At 41.1% G+C, this 18,819-nt stretch overlaps 1 pseudogene across 1 annotated transcript; it reads right to left on the bottom strand.

Annotated features, from left to right (window-relative positions):
* Nucleotides 1-304: 304 nt before the first annotated feature.
* Nucleotides 305-15,988, bottom strand: LOC311020137 (S-arrestin-like; annotated as a pseudogene). Its single transcript, XR_014599301.1, has 16 exons — nt 15,885-15,988; nt 15,594-15,661; nt 15,423-15,483; nt 14,759-14,803; nt 11,993-12,201; nt 10,323-10,382; nt 10,139-10,206; nt 9,827-9,962; nt 9,642-9,726; nt 9,228-9,300; nt 4,703-4,840; nt 3,492-3,569; nt 3,117-3,131; nt 2,979-3,031; nt 888-897; nt 305-808 (listed from the first exon to the last, which is right to left on the bottom strand). The product of XR_014599301.1 is annotated as an S-arrestin-like (transcript).
* Between the last annotated feature and the right edge of the window lie 2,831 nt (nt 15,989-18,819).

The raw sequence follows: 18,819 nt of genomic DNA, 5'->3' as shown, positions 1-18,819 counted from the left end.
TTCTTGCTAACAATACCTAAAGAAATGTAGACATTTAAAAACAATATTGTTTTGTTTTGTATCGTTTCTCAGTTGACTGAAGCATTTTTACATTCAATTTCACACTGATGCAGTTAATGTAAATGAGTATTACCACAGACAATAGGGAGTCAGCATCATTGACATTACATTGTGGTCTACACCTGATATACAGCAACACAACGAATGTTTAGTGCATGTCCTCTAGCACCAACTAGAGGAAGTGGTACAAAATGTGCAGAAAAACGCAGGAAGTGTAATGAAACTGATGAGCCCCAACAGTATCTGATGGTCATGGTAATGAAAGCCCACGTCAACCCAATGTGGTGAAGGTGTGAGGGACCGATCATCACTGCTTTAATAATGATAATTATTATTACTATGAATCATGTATCAGGCAAACAAGCATTTTACACTATAAAATAATTATGTTACAAAAGTTACAGTTTCTACAAAATCTGCATATATCTTTTAGTCTGCTAAAAATATTTAAACTCAAGCCTTCTGTCTAGCCAGGTCACACGAATAAACACAAATGATCCTGATGATCCTCCCGAACTCAAGCGAGTAACTTCACTTTTGTTGTGAATCTAACTTTACAGTCTCAGCTGTTTGTTCTGATGTGGATGCTACAGGAAACATCATGACTTATTAAAGTAATTTTGTCTTCCTGTGTGTAGCAGCCATCTTTGTAGTTTATGCCTCAGTGGGAGACTCGTCGTCATCTCCATAGACGACGCCCTTCAGGTAGACTCGTTTAAACTCCTGAAACACCATGTCCTCTGGTTCGCTGCAGACAGAGACAGACATGTTAGGACAAACAGAAGACAGGACGTCTCTCTAACTGAAATGAACAGTAATTATCTCACCTCTCTTTGGCTGAAGTCACAACGTTCAGATAGGACAGAAACAAAAGACAAATTCAAACATATTTCAGAAGAAATAAGAACAATCCAGTTATTCTGTCCAGAATTTCAGTTTGAGGACATTTAGACCATTACTGTTAACCTACAAAACCCTGACAGAAGATATGCGTGTTTGGTTGTTTATTAAAAGACTGCAAGAAACTAAAGAGGAAGGAAGATTTATGGAATATTGATACAAAGTGTTTTGCAGCTGATTCAGAGGGACAGACCTTAACTGGACAGTAGTTGTGTTTAGTATTATGGTTGTATGAAGTGGGCTACTTCTCCAGAGTCACTGAGACTCTGTAGCTTCAGTATGAATGTTTCCTTCAGAAGCTTCAGATTTAATATTTCTATAACGATGATCTTCTGATAGGTGACATTTTTCAATCTCTCTCTTTCTGAAAATATCCAACTGTTTAACTGATATTGATTATTGTTCCTCCTTAGGATTCATATGTGTTAACATACATGCTAAGATGAATGCTAACATCATAGAGGTATAAATAGATACAGGGTTGGAGGCAGGGCTAAAAAAATGCTCAGTGACACCTGATAACAAAATGAGTGATGCCGATCATCCAGCAATGTTGCCCGTACATACATGCTAACACACATGCTAACATACATACCATACACACTAACACACTGGATAACATAAATACCATACATACTAACATGCATGCTAACACACATGCAAACATACATACCATACACACTAACACCTTGGATAACATACATACCATACACACTAACATACATGATAACATACATACCATACACACTAGCATACATGCTAACATACATGCATACCATACACACTAACATACATGCATACCATACACACTAACACATATGATAACATACATACATACCATACACACTAACATACATGCTAACATACAGTAGATAACATACACCATATCATACATGACATCATACACCATACACTAATATACATGCCAACATACATACATACTATACACATTAACATACATGATAACAAACATACCATACACACTAATATGCTAACATGCATAAATACTTTACACACTAACATACATGATAACATACATACATACATACATAATACACACTAAAACACATGCTAACATACAGTAGATAACATACACCATATCATACATGATAACATACACCATACACTAATATACATGATAACATACATACTAACATGCACACCAACATACGCACGCATACACACAAATGTAGGTTACACAGATACACATTATATCATACATAATATAATCACGATATAATAAAATACTTTCTAACATACACACTACTATAGATACTTTATACTAACATACATACTTATATACTTAATAACATACATTATAAGATACCTCCTAACATACACACTAAAATAAATATCTGTGAAGATTCTCTGTATTTATACAGAGGCTATACTTGAGTAAAGTAAATATAACTGGCAGGCTCTGGTAGTGAGGAGGAGATGGATTATGGATCAGTTTCAAACATGTGTGTATAATCCCTATTAATGAGCAGTAATCTGGATGTTAACCTTCAGGATGTGATGATAATAAAGAGCTTGCTGCTGTCAGCGATAGCCAAAAAGCTGCTTAACACACACACGTACACACACGCACACACAAACACACACGCCCACACACAAACACAGGACAGATGAATGAACTGTGTCAGGTGTTCTGATACCTGCAGCTTACAAACACTCTGATGCTGCGCCTACCACTTCTTGGCTGAGTTTCTGTCGTTCCCAATCGCTTCCACTTTGTTCTAATCCCACTGACAGTTGACTATGGAATATTTAGGAGTGAGGACATTTCACGACTGGACTTGTTGCACAGGTGGCATCCTATCACAGTACCACACTGGAATTCACTGAGCTCCTGAGAGCGACCCATTCATTCATAAATGTTTGTAGAAACAGTCTGCATGCCTAGGTGCTTGCTTTTATACACCTGTGGTCATGGAAGTGATTGGAACACCTGATTTCAATTATTTGGATGGATGAGTGAATACTTTTGGCAATATAGTGTATAAGGAGGTGGTTACCTGCTTCAGGTTTAGGATTCATCAGTCTGAATGGGAGCTCCAGAGATACTTCACTGTAAAACACACAAATGCTCATCAGATCTGATGACACACACACACACACACACACACACACACACACACACGGGTAGTACTCACCTGGATCCAACCATGCTGTGAACAGAATCAGAAAGAAACGACTGAGATGATGTGTCTAATAGTGCATAGTTCAGATGTGCAACGTTTCAGTGAACTGTGACATCACTATTCACTACAAGGTCACTGTAGTGAAGTCACAGAGAACAGTGATGTCATAGTAAACAGGGATGTCATAGTAAACAGTGATGTCTAGTGAACAGTGAGGTCACATCAAACAGTGGTGTCATTGTGAACAGTGAGGTCACACCACAGTGAATGGTTGTATCAGCGTGAACAGTGGTTATCATGAAAGATGGACCTGAAGTTCAATAACACAGGATTGTTAACATTAGTCTGTCAGCTGGCCTCCCAACATGCCGAGTGATTGTGACTCACCCAGAAGCAATCATCCTCAACACAACCTTATATGAGACGAGCATCCCCTGAACCTCCTTCAGGACCTGCTGCTTCACTCTGAGACAGAGAGACACATAGAGAGTGAGACACACACACACAGACACAGAGACTATGGGCCCTAGTTTCGTGGCGCAGCGCAGGGCGGCGCAGGGTGGCGGAGCCGGCGCAATGCAAGTTTCGACCCGCGCAGCCTTGCGCACCGTCAGTTTGGCAGTTTGGTGGATCGCCTGCGCCAAGATGGGTGTGGCGGCGCAGCAGGGGGAGGCGTCACAGATTCAGCTTGGCGTAGCGGAAGTTTCGTGGCAAAAAGCCTCGCCGAGACTGCGCTGAAAGCTCGCCAGCTCCAACCTGGTCTACTTTCGGCGCAAGGCACAAGGCGTAAATAAAGTCCATTCATTCAATGCGAATCACAGCTGGCGGAGTGGAAGTTTGGCTGACCGGCGCGCAGTGCGCACACGTCACCGGGACCTCACAGGCAGGTTTCCACAGTTCCAGGCACATTTAAATGCAATAAACAATCACAACAAACACTATTTAATGCAACTAATTGAATCAACACGTGAATTTATATCTATATAGATTGTCCCGTCACATCTGACGTCAGATCAAAGGCGGATGGCATGCGTAACGGAAACTCAGCCTCTCGGACCAAAACATCTCCCTCTCTCTCTCCTGTTTTTTATAATATGGGCATTGTTATTATTATGATACGCGCGCACAGCGCGTGATGCGCGTGGTGGGAGCAGCGGCGCTGCTTCTGTCATCGGGTTGTCAAGTGACGGAACTTGCACTGAACCTCCCCTAACGCATTGAAGGAGAGGAGAGGAGCTCATTTGATTGGTGAAGATCTGAATCGGCTGTATTAATACCAGTCCACGCCTCGTCTCCTCCTCGTCTCCCACTCACGCCTTCTTCTCCTCCCTCTTTCCCACTTGCGCCGGTGGGCGAGACGGGAGGTGTGCCTGCGCGAGCCTGCGCGGTGCACGAAACTTGCAAAGTCCAGGCGGACACACCCCGTCGGCGCGGCGCAGGTGCGCTGAAAGCTGACTGCGCCTGGTCTACGAAACTAGGGCCCGATGTTGCAAAGACAAGAGAGAGAGAGAGATTGAGACAGGGAGATGGAGACAGAGAAAGGCAATTCTATTTGGTCAGGGATACATGATCACCATGGCAGTGTCTGAGGGTCCTACATGCTGGATGAAGCCAGGTTGGTGTCTTCATGTTTGAGTCGTCCGTCCAGAGCGAGTCCTCTCCTGTCCTTGTTATGGGCCAGCAGAGGATAAAGAATGTAGTCCTTCTTCAGACTGGTACCAGAGGGGACAGAGTCACTGCAGACACAACGTAATAAAACACAACACAATAAAACAACGCAATAAGAGAATGCCAAAAATTTCGGCTTGTACCAGTGCGGTCCAGCCAGGCTCTACTTAGAATAACAGTTAACCAGCCACTGCATATTATTGCGGTACGTATATGTAAAAGGCATTACGTATAAGAGCATGTACCTCAAAATAAAAGCAACCTTACAGTGAACGTGATATTGCACTTCAGATTCATTCAACAAATCACTCAATAAGTCTGTCATTAAGGGAGGTGGAGAGAGGAAGAAGAATGGTTGCTGCTTTCTCAGACACGTTTAAATGTAAGCACAAGTTTTGGTTGCTTTTTAAACTTTAAATACCAGGCTATTTTATACAGCAGAGCTATGGATTTTATGCAACTTTTACAATCTTTTGATTATGAACGTATTGTTGGGCCAATCTACAACTGCTACAAAACACCCTAGGCTGAGTTGTCTCTAGAGGCCTGAATTGATAAGATTGTCAACATTAATGTGTTAGATCACTACAGTTTGTTTTTAATGCGGCCATTGCTGGTATAACAGAGAAAGAAATGGAGCTCCTCATAAAGAAATTATTTTTGGGATCTACTGCAGCTGCTAATTTTTCAAACTACATGTGTTGTCAACGGCGCTCTAATTAAACCACATCAGTTTATCACTTCAACTGTAGACACAACAGACACAATACGACATGTCAGACACGACAGACACGATACGATACGAGAGACACGATACGATATGTCAGACACAACAGACATGATACAACATGTCAGACTCCACGGACACGATACGACATGTCAGACACGACAGACACGATACGACATGTCAGACACGACAGACACGATACGAGAGACACGATATGACATGTCAGACACAACAGACACGATACAACATGTCAGAAAAGACGGACACGATACGACATGTCAGACACAACAGACACGATACGACATGTCAGACACAACAGACACGATATGACATGTCAGACACGACAGACACGATACGACACGATACGACATGTCGGACACGATACATGTCAGACACGACAGACACGATACTACATGTCAGACACGACAGACACGATAAGATATGTCAGACATAACAGACATGATACAACATGTCAGACACGACAGACACGATAAGATATGTCAGACACAACAGACATGATACAACATGTCAGACACGATGGACACGATACGACATGTCAGACACGAACGACAAAAACGATACGACATGTCAGACACGATACGACACAGCAAACACGATACGACATGTCAGACACAACAGACACGATACGACATGTCAGACACGACAGACACGATACGACATGTCAGACACGACAGACACGATACAACATGTCAGACACCACGGACACGATACGACATGTCAGACACGACAGACACGATACAATACGAGAGACACGATACGACGGACACATTACGACATGTCAGACACAAGAGACACGATACGACACGAGAGACACGATACGACATGTCGGACACGATACATGTCAGACACAACAGACACGATACATGTCAGACACAACAGACACGATACAACATGTCAGACACGATACGACACGACAAACACGATACGACATGTCAGACACGACAGACATGATACAACATGTCAGACACCACAGACACGATACGACATGTCAGACACGACAGACATAATACAACTTGTCAGACACGACGGACACATTACGACATGTCAGACACAACAGACACGATACGACACGAGAGACACGATACGACATGTCGGACACAATACATGTCAGACGCAACAGACACGATACATGTCAGACACAACAGACACGATACAACATGTCAGACACGATACGACACGACAAACACGATACGACATGTCAGACACAACAGACATGATACAACATGTCAGACACCACAGACACGATACGACATGTCAGACACGACAGACATGATACAACATGTCAGACACGACGGACACGATACGACATGTCAGACACAACAGACACGATACGACACGAGAGACACGATACGACATGTCAGACACAACAGACACGATACGACATGTCAGACACAACAGACACGATACGACATGTCAGACACGACAGACACAATACGATACGAGAGACACTATACGACATGTCAGACACAACAGACACGATACGACATGTCGGACAAGATACATGTCAGACACGACAGACACGATACTACATGTCAGACACGACAGACACGATAAGATATGTCAGACATAACAGACATGATACAACATGTCAGACACGACAGACACGATAAGATATGTCAGACACAACAGACATGATACAACATGTCAGACACGATGGACACGATACGACATGTCAGACACGAACGACAAAAACGATACGACATGTCAGACACGATACGACACAGCAAACACAATACGACATGTCAGACACAACAGACACGATACGACATGTCAGACACGACAGACACGATACGACATGTCGGACACGATACATGTCAGACACAACAGACACGATACATGTCAGACACAACAGACACGATACAACATGTCAGACACGATACGACACGACAAACACGATACGACATGTCAGACACGACAGACATGATACAACATGTCAGACACCACAGACACGATACGACATGTCAGACACGACAGACATGATACAACATGTCAGACACCACGGACACGATACGACATGTCAAACACCACGGACACGATACGACATGTCAGACACAACAGACATGATACAACATGTCAGACACGACGGACACGATACGACAAGTCAGACACAACAGACATGTCAGACACGACAGACACGATACAATATGTCAGACACGACAGACACGATACAATACGAGAGACACGATACGACATGTCAGACACAACAGACATGATACAACATGTCAGACACGACGGACACGATACGACATGTCAGACACAACAGACACGATACGACATGTCAGACACAACAGACATGATACAACATGTCAGACACCACGGACACGGTACGACATGTCAGACACAACAGACACGATACAACATGTCAGACACGACGGACACGATATGACATGTCAGACACGACGGACACGATACGACATGTCAGACACGACAGACACGATACAACATGTCAGACACGACAGACACGATACAATACGAGAGACACTATACGACATGTCAGACACAACAGACATGATACAACATGTCAGACACGACGGACACGATACGACATGTCAGACACAACAGACACGATACGACATGTTAGACACAACAGACATGATACAACATGTCAGACACGATGGACACGATACAACATGTCAGACACAACAGACACGAAACGACAGGTCAGACACAACAGACACGATTCGACATGTCAGACACGACAGACACGATACAACATGTCAGACACCACGGACACGATACAATACGAGAGACACGATACGACATGTCAGACACAACAGACATGATACATTTACATTTACATTTAGGTCATTGAGCAGACGCTTTTGTCCAAAGCGACTTACAATAAGTACATTTGTCAAAAGAAGGAAACAAAGAAACCACAATGTATCATTGCCGATAAAGTAAGAGCTAAAAATAGAATAGTGTTAGGTCCTCATCTGAGTAAAGTAGTACCTCAAGAGCAACAGTGCTATGATCAGAGTGCTATAGGTAAGGGTTGGTGTTAGTGGGTCATGCTATGTAGAGTCGAGGTGAAGTCTGAACAGGTGAGTCTTGAGATTTTTCGGAAGATGGCAAGTGACTCTGCTGTCCTGACATTGGTCGGGAGTTCGTTCCACCACTGAGGCGCCAGAACAGAGAAGAGTCTGGACTTTGCTGAGCGACATTTGTTTGATTTCAGCGATGGTGGTACCAGCCGGCCAGCTGAAGTAGAGGAGCGAAGTGCTCGCTTCGGGGCATGAGGTTTGACCAGTGTTTGAAGGTAGATGGGTGCCGTTCCATTGATGGCCCTAAAGGCCAGTGCCATCGTCTTGAATTGGATGCGTGCTGCTCTCGATACGACATGTCAGACACGATACGACATGATACGACATGTCAGACACGACAGACATGATACGACATGTCAGACACAACAGACACGATACATGTCAGACACGACAGACACGAAACAACATGTCAGACACATTATGCAAAGTGACAGACATGACGCAATAGACACACCACAACACTAATAGTAAATAATGAACTAAATGAAAGAAGAGAACTAATTAAAGCTCTCAGAAAAATGTATATAATCTTTATTTCTACCAAGAGAGCTTAATGAAAAAAACTGGAAGACATTCATCAAATAAAACATATCAATAAAATATATACAAATAGAAGCCCCTTTGATTCTAACAAAGAGTGCTGATAAAAAGAGGTGAACTCACCATGTCTCTTCCTTGGCCACCGATTTGACGTATTTATCGTTGGAGTACAGGACGATGTTCGTCACCTGTTCCACTAAACAGAAAAGGTTTGATTAGTTATTAATCTATGAATCAAAAACTGAACAGAAGAATAAAAACATTTGTAAAGTATATAGGGTGTTGTACATTTAATGCACAACGTCAATGCAGAGATGTGAACGTGAAACCGTGTAGTTTACGTTGATTTCTTATATAAACCACCGACTGTACAACTACAACAATGTGGCTACTGTATTCATGTCGAGATGACGTTATTCTGTTGATGTAGCGGCTGCAACGTTAGCATAGCTGAGCATCCACCAATCCAAACTCCATTGCAAGCATTTAAAAAAAAGGTTGCTTGTCGTCTGTTGGAAATCACAGGTATGATATTACCTGACACACTGATGTCTCTGATGTTCCTACTGGACGAGTTGGTGATTTCAACGTTCACGACCACAGGTTCACCATGGTAGAACGTCTGCAGACAGACAGGTAGAGTGAGAGACAGGTCAGACAGACATGTAGAGACAGAGACAGGTCAGACAGACAGACAGACAGGCAGAGACAGACAGCCTGACCTCTTTTGGCATGCTCAGTTTGACGTGTAGCGGTTTTTCAGACATCAGGAACTCAAAGGTGGTTTCTGCTACTGGAATCAGTTTAGTGTTTTCTGGACTGAACTGAATCTTACGGATGCTGAGACGAACTGAACTCCTGCAGAAACAGAACATCCAATATAAATATGAATTCAAACAGCCACCGTAAAGATGATAGTACAAAGGTAAAGCAGCTTCTCTAATAAACTCATTGGACTGATTCATAAAAAATAATATATAATAATAAAAATACAACAAAAAGACAATAATAATAATTCACTGTCGGTGACTCACTGATTGTCGAACTTCTCGTCCTGGTTCTCACCACAGAATGCTTTCACCTCAAACTCCACCGCACATTTCTGTGACAAACAGAGACGGGATGTCCACCAGATAGTGAATATCTTTGTCACTACTGAGGTATCAAAGGGTTCATGGTATTTAAAATGTAATGATGGGGATATAAAGATGGAGTTACCTTTCCCACATCAGATGGTCCGGGCTGTAGAGCCACAGAACACGGCAGGTTATCTGGAAACTGAAACAAGCACAAACTGTTCTAAAGGGGTTGATTGAGGGGTCTGTCCAGGGGTCGGTTTAGGGACCTGTTCAGTGGTCCAACTTGGGGGTTTAATGAGTGGTTTGTCAGGGTTCTGTCCAAGCGGCCTGGTCAGTGGTCCGACCAGGACGTTTGTTCTATCTTCGGACCAGCACCAAGTTGAGGTGCTCAGAGAAGAACTACCAAAGGACTCAGTTGAGCTGGTTCAGTATCTCATCTCGATCATCTACGCCAACATTAACGATGCAAACTCAGAACACACTGCAAGAATTTTGTATCCAGTTAGTTGTAAAAACCCCTCTGGATCCTCTAATATGAGCTGGAAGACTTGGTCTGTTTGACTTGGCCTACTATACCCAAGACAAGGACCAAACCAGCATGAACAGCTGACTAAGTGAAGCCAGGTGCAACTAATCCTGGAGAGTGCACCCACACGGCTTCCTCACCAAGACCCCAAGATCATCACTGATGCCATCCCAAATTCACCATGATGACGTGCAGCGAACTTCTCACAAACTGAGCACAAGGTTTTGATGGAGGCGTATGAGGAGTTCAAGCTCCTCCATAAAAAGGACTCTGTCTTAATGAACCAGACGATGTTATATTGTTACTGTAGTGCTTTAATCTGGAGCTCAAATACTATATGAAACAACTTTGAACAGTACGGCGGCTGGAGAGGGACATACAAGGTGAATTCACATTTTACAACAGCATCCCCAGTGCTTTATCAATACATCACATCCAGAATCACAGAGAGGGAGCGAGGGGGGCTCACAGTCTGGACCCGCCAGTTTCTTGAAGATAATTATAACTGTTAAAATTATCATCACATGTACAATTTAATAAAATGTATTAATATAGGCTGAATGAATGTAAAATAATGGTCATAGTGTTTAAATATGACATCAGGCAACTTCCTGGATGGTAACATGTAACGAGCAGTGGGATAACTGTAATGAACACGTTGGTTTCCCAACGAAGTGACTGAGATACAGATCAGATTGATAGATCCTGGCTGTTAGCCTGGTCTGGAGCTGGCTAGATCCATCCATCCATCCATTGTCTACCGCTTATCCTGTATTCAGGGTCACGGGGGGGCTGGAGCCAATCCCAGCTATCATTGGGCGAAGGCAGGGTACACCCTGGACAGGATGCCAGTCTATCGCAGGGCCGACATGTAGAGACAGACAACCATTCATGCTCACATTCACACCTACGGGCAATTTAGAGTCACCAATGAACCTATCCCCATCCTGTATGTCTTTGGACTGTGGGAGGAAGCCGGAGAACCCGGAGAGAACCCACGCTTACACGGGGAGAACATGCAAACTCCACAGAGAAGGAACCCGGGCCGACCCGGGAATCGAACCCGGGAACCTCTTGCTGTGAGGCGACAGTGCTACCCACTACACCACCGTGCAGCCCGGAGCTGGCTAGATAAACAGGATAAATCTCCGTGGTGACTCATGCCATAACATACAGTATGTGACTTGCTTTTGTGCAACCGGGTCATCGATCACGGAAGGGATCTAGGTTTTGTGCAGTAGCCCCCTGGATGTACAGGTTCTGTTTCTGTCTTGACGTCTCACCTCAAAGAAGAAGGGGAAGGCATTGTCTCCCAGCTTCCGGAGCAGTTTCTGCTGAATCTTTGTGTGAGTCAGCTTCTCCTTGTCTTGCAGCTCGGGGTAAACCTGCCGGGTCACCAGGAATCAGGCCATCAGGTCCCTCCTGAAGGCCACGCCCATCACATCCATGTCCTGACGGCCGTACCGAAACGTACACGACAGCATCACATACACTGAAGACATAAAGAGACATCAGATGAACATAAATACTCAGTCTACAGCTGTCGACAGGTTTCATAGGAACTATTTCTTTGGCAGAAAATTGTTTTCATTGTGTTCTTATGAATGCTTTCAAATGAGAATGCTTCAGAAGTTAATCTTCATCGGTACAGTGGTGAAACAAGCTGCAACACCACAGAGTAGAAACACCCCAGAACAAGCTTGAGAAAACCCTAAAAAACAGGAAGAAGCAGTGCCACTAATGCTACAGCACACGATGCTTGGTCGACAAAACCTCAGACTATATTTAATGCCACATATGAAGTATTCTGTTAGCAGAATGCATGTTCGGTTTGCAGCATCCATATTCTCAATGGTTCAAGTTCTACAGAATACAGAACATGGCGTAGATAATAAGCACAGGTGTATTTAAAATAGATAGAAGGCTTTCATGAGGACAACTGCATGTTCTGTTGGTGTTTTCATCAGCTGTAGTCACTACGAGCAACCACCACGCATTCAGCCCTGAGTCACCCGTTAACATGGTCACTGGTTAAACAAGTTGACAACCACCGGACTGTTGGTAAAAGGGTAATTCCATGCTAACTCAGCCACCCATGTACATGAACCTACTTCTCAGATTTTGCTGAAAAGCGGTGAAAATATGCCTTATGTTACCAAACAAAGGAATCTGTAGTTGTTTGCCGGTGGCGTCCATTTGAATTTCAAGTGCCACACCCCTTTTTTGACACACTGGAATTTCTCATCTCATTTCATTTGTTGGCATTTTTGGAGACCCATAACTTCTGTTCGAATAGTGATAGAAGGTTGAAAATTGGTTTGTTAGTTCATTGTAGTTTTTACTACACAATTCTGCAGAATCAACATTCCTTAGTGTGGGTGAGAGGTAGGTCACCAAAGTCCAATTTTTTGACGGCCAAAATTATTTTTCACTTTTTGGGTACCCCTAGCACCACGATTAATGATCATATTTATTCTAAACAGCATTATTTGCTATTTTATGGGGGTCCAAAAACCCTTTTGGGCAGAAATGTCCAAAATGGTGCATTATAAAGAATAAAATTCATATCAATTCATATCAAGGAGCTTCATAGTCAAAGGTTTTATTTCATTAAAAGAAAGAACAAATATGTATCTTTATCTGGTATGAATCCCATTAGGATCATCAAGTGCCCACAAGGTCCTTTGGGGGTCCAAATATGGGGTTCCAAAAGAGTCACCTCTGCCCGAAAGGGTTTTTGGACCCCCATAAAACCCCCACCATACCCTTCAAATTCATTTTGGCAAGAGCAAAGTTCCCAAATATAACAAATAATCCTGTTTAGAATAAATATGATCATTAATCGTGGTGTTCGGGGCACCCAAAAAGTGAAAAATCACCCATGCCGTCAAAAGTTTTTAGGACTTTGGTGAACACACGTCATTGTTTACAAACTTCACTAGAGTCTGTATGCAAAAGTGTCCTTGTTACGTCCTCTTCCACTTTTGGCTGCTCTAGTTCTCTGCCTATTCCTAATGTGTTCCCGGTGTGGATCATGATCGTGGGGTGGAGCCACTACCTATAAAAGCAGGTGCTCCTGCAGTATTTTGGCTCTCTCTCATTCCAGGGGTGTCTCCACGGCAATTGTCATGCCTGCCATTTTCTTCTGCTTTTGTTATCTTTTCACATTCTTGATTTTTCTCTAATTCCCTGTTAAATATCTTTTTGTAAATAAATACCCCTAGATGCAAACTCCGTGTGACTTTTGGTCATTGTTGTAACAGTCCTAAAAAAACAAAGTAGACTGATACAATAACAATCCTCTCAGCTTTAGAAAGTAACAATCAGAAAATGACATTTTATTTGGACTTTGTTCTCAATAGCTGTGTTTCCATTCACATGTTTTAGTATCATATTAGAAAACGCTGAATGGAAATGGCAAGATTTGATAAAACATCAATTGCGAAAAAACGTTTTTACACTCTCTTAGGGGCGTTTTGTCTTTTCTTGAAAAAGACGATGTAAAAATGAATTATGGAAAAACCTTTGGCACCTGAATTAGACCCATTGTAGTTGCAAAAGCTCTGTCAATACTCTGTGAGTACATGTTGTGTTTTCAACTGTCTGTATTTTAAGAATGATGATGGTGAATTTACTGTCCATACATCTGTTTACGAGATGGACCACTGACTAAAACTGGAGGACATTATGACCATTATTAAGTATAAATCTGGATAAGGTTTATGACATTTACAGTTGTGCATCATCAGTGTAAAATTACAGTTTGTGAGCAAAGGGACCCAGAATAAGACCACAGATGAAGAATAGAAACCACATATTCTCTGCTGGGCAAACAACAAATCAACCCACACTTAAAGTCTCACTGACTAAAACGATCCATCTAAATATATAATACCATTTTGGTGTTTGAGCTCATTTTAGGTTCTTCATCACATAATATCACAACAAAGAGTACAGTGCTGTCATCTATTGATCTGAAATCAGTGATTGTGATTATTTTATAATTACAACAGTGGACACAAGGAGGTGAATAGTAAAAAAAAACACACCTTTCTTTCCGTTGAGCTGCACTGGGTCGATCACAAGAACTCCATCTGAAAGAGACAGAAAGAGACAGGTTTCTGTCTAATGTAATGTCCAAGATATCCGCTGATTTAGTGTGGACTCTGTGAGGGCTGAAGGCACGTTAGTTATGTAAATCCTCAGATGAAAAGATTCATATATGCTTTATCTCGATATGTAAATGAGTAAGACATGATACATGAAACAGAATGTTCCTGAACATGTTTGTCCAGGTTCATTAAAACTCACCTTGTTGTTAAAATCCTCCTAGCTCAAATTCAGTTAGAAATTCAGTTCTTGGAAGAAACTATTTTTCCAGGCGTAATAACATTCTGCTCAACAGATCTCTTGGCTCTGCTGTGATTCACAGCTCAGATGGCGGAACCGAAGTATAAAACAGGTCAAAGATTGGCTGAAAGTTACACCTTGGGCTTATGTGAGTTTCAGGCTCAAGCTGATAGGGCTCAACATTAAATTTATCTTTTTTTTAACTTGTCCCAATATGAATATGAGGAAGACGTACTGGGAGATGTCGGGAAGTTGTTCTCTGACCAGATTCTTCTTCTCTAAATTGAATTGCGGATCGTAAAACAACGATGAGAAGCTTGTTATATGAACCTCAAAGAATTTCTAGGTTTAGTTTGAACTCACCAACAGGATCCACAAAGTCACAGTGATCCACAAAGTCTCTCTTGTTCATGTAGACCGCAACCTGAAGCACACAGGATGATCAGAGGGTCAGGGCTTTGAACTGCCAACCTTCTGCTCACAAAGTTCCGGTTTGAGCTCAGTTATGTCTCCTTAAGACTTAATTTAACTTACCGTCTTGTCGCGAGAAACTTTCTTAAAGACGATTTGTCTAGGACTCATGTTGATGTTGATGTCACGACCTGCAGCACAGAGAAGACTCACAAATGTAATATTATAAATATAAATATACTAAATTATTAATTTAATTTTCAGCTAAGCTTTTAAATATAAGTTTCTATTTTGCATAATTTCCATAGAAAGCACATGAAGAAGAAATCAGTCGGTAACAGTAACAGGCTATCATTTAAGGGATTAAAGAACACTATGAGTTTACTTTATCGTTACAGAAACAGACGGACTGACCTGAGAACAGCGATGTGTGTTGTTCAGCAGCGCATTTCTAACAGCTGAGAGTATTTATAATACACCCACACACATCCACACACGCCTGGTCAGCATGATGATCATTACAGACCACACACAGATAATCCTGCAGCAACATACAGGAAGATCTGCAGCTACACTGTCAAAAAATAAAAGAAAACAGGTGAACACCATTTTAAATCTTTTATCAGCACTGAATCTTATAACACTCACTATTTAAGGCAACTTTACTTGTTTATTTGTTACCAAAACTCATGTGTCATTAAACAAGCATGCTTAAAAGCATGTCAACTAATGATCTCCTAAAGTAGACGTAAAGTATGCTATTCACATTTTAAAACTCATCTTAAATGTCAACATCTAAATGTCATTTAAACTGTACATCTTCAAAATGTATTGAATAGTATTAAATCCCACTTAACATGAGGAGATGTACAGGTACGTTGGTTTAAACATTAAGGAGACGTACAGGTACGTTGGTTTAAACGTTAAGGAGACGTACAGGTACGTTGGTTTAAACATTAAGGAGACGTACAGGTACGTTGGTTTAAACGTTCAGGAGATGGACAGGTACGTTGGTTTAAACGTTAAGGAGATGTACAGGTACGTTGGTTTAAACGTTCAGGAGATGGACAGGTACATTGGTTTAAACGTTCAGGAGATATGACTCCGCAACAGGATGTATAAGTTTGAGTTAGCGGAACCATACTGTTGCACGCTATGCCACTTACTTTACCGCGGTCAAGCCAGCCGCAACTCCGATCTCCATGGTCAAATCAGCCGCACTTTCGAGTGTACAAGTATTCTCAGCATTGCGGTAAATGCGGAGAAACATCGTATTACTTCCGTTTTTCAAAATAAAGGTATTAAGAACAGTAAGCTATATATCGAACCTACCAACCATTGAAAATAAAATGTTACATTAAAGTGTTTCATGCGCCTTTGATGAATAAAAAACACTTGTTATCATTTGTTTTACTGCACCAATGTGGAGAAATTCAAGTATAAAAGTCCCATATTTATGCATGCAGATTGCATCTTTGACCATATTTGACTTACTGTAAAAACACTTTGCTCAATAATTCCTGGCTATAGGTGGAATATCTGACATCTACACATAATTGACTACGAGCTTGCTTAATATCAATCATTTTTACTGTACCAATGTGGAGAAATTCAAGTATAAAAGTCCCATATTGATACCTGGAGATTGCATATTTGACCACATTTGAGCTACTGTAAAAACACTTTGCTCAATAATTCCTGGCTATGGGTGGTATATTTGACTTCTACACATAATTGACTACAAGCATGTTTAATGTGAAGGATTTTTACTGTACCAATGTGGAGAAATTCAAGTATAAATGTCCCATATTGATACCTGGAGATTGCATATTTGACCACATTTGACTTACTGTAAAAACACTTTGCTCAATAATTCCTTGCTATGGGTGGCATATTTGATTTCTACACATAGAAGACTACAACTATACTTTAAATCAAGCATTTTTACCGCACCAATGTGGAGAAATTCAAGTATAAAAGTTCCATATTTATACATGCAGATTGCATCTTTGACCATATTTGACTTAGTGTAAAAACACTTTGCTCAATAATTCCTGGCTATAGGTGGAATATCTGACATCTACACATAATTGACTACGAGCTTGCTTAATATCAAGCTTGTGTAATATCAAGCATTTACCAAATACGTAGATTTCTGAATATTTAAGGTGCTATAAAAATACTTTACTCAATAATTATTCGTTAAATGTAGGACTTTTACTTTGTACTTTCTCTTAATTGGTACAGTAAAAATGCTTGATTTTCGGTATGTATGTAGTCAGAGATGTCCTCAACACAAATCAATCAGTGTCATTCTGGAATTATTGAGAAAAGTATCTTTATAGCACCTCAAATATTCAGAAATCGACCTATTATTCGTGTAATGTAGGACTTTAACTTCGTAATTTCTCTTAATTGGTACAGTAAAAATGGTTCATATTAAACATACTTGTAGTCAATTATGTGTAGAAGTCAAATATACCACCCAAAGCCAAGAATTATTGAGCAAAGTGTTTTTACAGCAGCTCAAATATGGTCAAAGATGCAATCTCAGGTATAAATATGGGACATTTATACTTGAATTTCTCCACATTGGTGCAGTAAAAATGCTTGATTTAAAGTATAGTTGTAGTCCTCTATGTGTAGAAGTCAAATATACCACCCATAACCAGGAATTATTGAGCAAAGTGTTTTTACAGTAGCTCAAATGTGGTCAAATATGCAATCTCCAGGTATCAATATGGGACATTTATACTTGAATTTCTCCACATTGGTACAGTAAAAATGCATGATATTAAGCAAGCTCGTAGTCAATTATGTGTACATGTCAGATATTCCACCTATAGCCAGGAATTATTGAGCAAAGTGTTTTTACAGTAAGTCAAATATGGTCAAAGATGCAATCTGCATGTATAAATATGGGACTTTTATACTTGAATTCCTCCACATTGGTGCAGTAAAAATGCTTGATTTAAAGTATAGTTGTAGTCTTCTATGTGTAGAAATCAAATATACCACCCATGGCCAGGAATAATGGAGTAATGTCTTTTTACAGTACATCAAATATAAGAAAACATGCAATCTGCAGGTATAAATATGGGACTTTTATTTTGGCATTTCTCCACATTGGTGCAGTAAAACAAATGATAACAAGTGTTTTTTATTCATCATAGGCGCATGAAACACTTTAATGTAACATTTTATTTTCAATGGTTGGTAGGTTCGATATATAGCTTACTGTTCTTAATACCTTTATTTTGAAAACCGGAAGTAAAACGATGTTTCTCCGCATTTACCGCAATGCTGAGAATACTTGTACACTCGAAATTTAAGTGCGGCTGATTTGACC

The sequence above is a fragment of the Eutrigla gurnardus genome (assembly GCF_963514095.1).
Source record: "Eutrigla gurnardus genome assembly, chromosome: 10".
NCBI classification, from domain to species: Eukaryota; Metazoa; Chordata; class Actinopteri; order Perciformes; family Triglidae; genus Eutrigla; species Eutrigla gurnardus.
The sequence above is the reverse complement of the archived record's forward strand: the minus strand, read 5'-3'. Positions and strand labels throughout refer to the sequence as shown.